A 2,656-nucleotide genomic window follows, 5' to 3' on the forward strand; every position below is an offset into this window, starting at 1 on the left:
TGGCATTTACCATGCACCAGCTTACTACCAGGTAGCCATACATGTAACATGTTCGCCAAAACAAAATCGGGGTCACTCTACCAACAGTTACACATGTGCTTGGAATATCGCTTTTAATTCAATCAAATAAGATTAAAATCACCTGCTCTTTGTCTTTGTACCGCATACTTTCTGGATATATGCGGTGTTAAGATTACATCTGATAATAGCATACGAAATCACGTCGTGTTTGACACAACATTCATCGCTATAAACTCCAATAAACATGTGTCGAACTTATGTTGTCACTCGGACGCTTCCTTGTAAAACGTATATTGAAGTTAAGCGCTGTGATGATCTCGACCTCGACATGAGTTTACTAACAACAGACGATATATTCCCATACTTTAATCTGAATTATTTGAAATCGTGAACATAAAAAGAAAACGTGCATTGGTCGGTTCCTCGTCTGAAAATACATCCATATTAAACAATAGGCGTATGACAGACGAGGCCAAAACCTCTGGTCAGATTACATGTTTATCGTTCGGTTCACCTATGACCTCGTTTGTTTACCTTGCTCCCGAGATGTGACGAGAGTGCTCCTCGAGCTCGTGCGATCTAAATGTGCACGATGCAAGTATTAAATACTGTAATATTTATCTTAAAAGTATGACACAATAGAAGTTTATGATTTAGAATAAAAAAACACGCACAAGTAAAAATGAATCGTGTTAATCTCTGGCAGTAAAATATTTATCCCATGATGCAACACACACGAGTTTAGCGGGAAGTCTGATAGCCATGTTTGAATTCACCGGATGTTTATTTCCAGAAGAAAAGTATAAACAAACACGACGATAGCCTAAAAACGAAGTTTGTTTCCCGTCTTACTGAAGAAGATCGACTTACTTCAAGTTACCGACGAATGAATATCAGCTTTCTCGTTGTTTTTGACGACCGATGCATATTTTTACCGACAAACATCGTTACGAGACCGGGTAAGTTTTAATTATATAATCTTCTTCACGTTCTGACATCGTTTCACATTATACGACGATGAATTTGATATAGATCTATTCATATCAATAATACCTAATTATTTATTTTTCAGGGTTTTGATGATTAATTTATCACAGATTACACGGCCGAAGGAAACGCAGTACCGATCCATGTGTTACAATCGTAAGTTTTCAATTTCATTTATTTATTATTAACGATCTTCGGCCCGACTTAAATTGCATTTTTTCCCCACTCACACAACCCTTGTTATGATTATGACGTACATACGTATTCACAAACTATGGTGAGGAAAATTTGTGTTTTGGATAATGACCGTTTCGTGAAAGATCTTTACCTCCACATTCTTTTGAGGATCGATGTTTGCAGATTATTGCATCAAATTGAAACGATTAAATGAAATAGGTGAATTAAGATGAATTATAAGTAAGTAACATTGTTTTATGTATAGTATATTGCAGTTTCACATTGATATGAACTGATGGAGAATTCGGGAGTAGCTTGATTTAATTAATAATTAAGTCATCCTGGCAAGTTTTATTTTGTAGCTTTGTGTGGCTGGCTTAAATTTTCTTGATAAAAAGGCTTCCAAAGCAAACATAATGAAAATGATAGCAAAGTGATCATGAAAAGTACATCAGTTAAATACATACATTATCTTCAAAAACTTGACAATTATTCTAATTTTGAAATAAAAGAATATTCTAAAAGTCTTTCTTTCTTCCAACAGAGACTGAGTCTTCATGCAGTACATTCTGGAATGAGGAACACCGCATGCATTGTGGTCCAAATTGATGGCATTGACTTAACACAAAGCAGAAAGGATGAAGAGAAATTAAGAAGTTTATGTTTCACATTAATTAAGATTATTCGAGATATGTTATCTGTCGAGGTATACAACATTTCCTTTCATAATAAAAGTGTAAACATTAATATATATACAAAAAAAAATCATGTACCGTATATAATCTAAAAATCCTTGTTAGTTATTTGTTGTACTAGCAAAAAATATAATATAGTCGTCTCAAGCTTGGTTGTATTGAAATCCCCAGGGACAGTGACAGAGATATATCACTACAGTACGTGCTACATCAAACAACACACCATTGTTCAAATTGTCAATCAACATTTCATTTAGTCAGTATTTAGAATCGATTCCAAAATTATGATAATCTTTTCACAGTTTATTAGAAATAATGTTAAATTCGATAGAAGAAGTCTTCGACTGTTGCTTGTTTTTGTTTAGGACACACGTGAAAACAGTTTCCAGTACATCTGGGCTACTTCGAGGAAACTACGTATACTGTCTGAAATCAGTCTTGTGCGTCGGTGACAAAATGTATACATATCCTACTATAACTCTGCTGGAAAATATTATTTTGTACTATTTTCCTACTATTTTAGAGAAAAAAAAAAAAAAATTATAAATACATACTGTAGTATGTACTGACATTGAACTTGTATATCTTGCTGACTATTTTTGTTGAAACAAACCACTTCTAGCTAGGATGAATTGATATTAGTTGTATTTGAAAATTGTACTAGAAAAAGATAGCTGTGTTGTGTATGTGATGGAAGTTTTGAGAAAAAGAATATAAGAGGCAAATAAAATAAGTACCATGGGTAAATTAGAATTAAAATTTGTTTTGTCACATTC

The 2,656-nt window shown here is 33.4% G+C and overlaps 1 long non-coding RNA gene across 2 annotated transcripts; it reads left to right on the forward strand.

Annotated features, from left to right (window-relative positions):
- The first annotated feature begins 241 nt into the window (after positions 1-241).
- On the forward strand, positions 242-2,404 carry LOC117318330. 2 transcript variants are annotated; one of them, XR_004530335.1, is made up of 3 exons: positions 242-980; positions 1,094-1,164; positions 1,730-2,404. It is a non-coding gene; the product is annotated as an uncharacterized LOC117318330 (long non-coding RNA). The 2 variants fall into 2 exon arrangements; XR_004530334.1 differs by lacking the exon at positions 242-980 and having other exon boundaries at positions 1,023-1,164.
- Positions 2,405-2,656: the final 252 nt, after the last annotated feature.

Source organism: Pecten maximus, unplaced genomic scaffold (genome assembly GCF_902652985.1).
Source record: "Pecten maximus unplaced genomic scaffold, xPecMax1.1, whole genome shotgun sequence".
NCBI classification, from domain to species: Eukaryota; Metazoa; Mollusca; class Bivalvia; order Pectinida; family Pectinidae; genus Pecten; species Pecten maximus.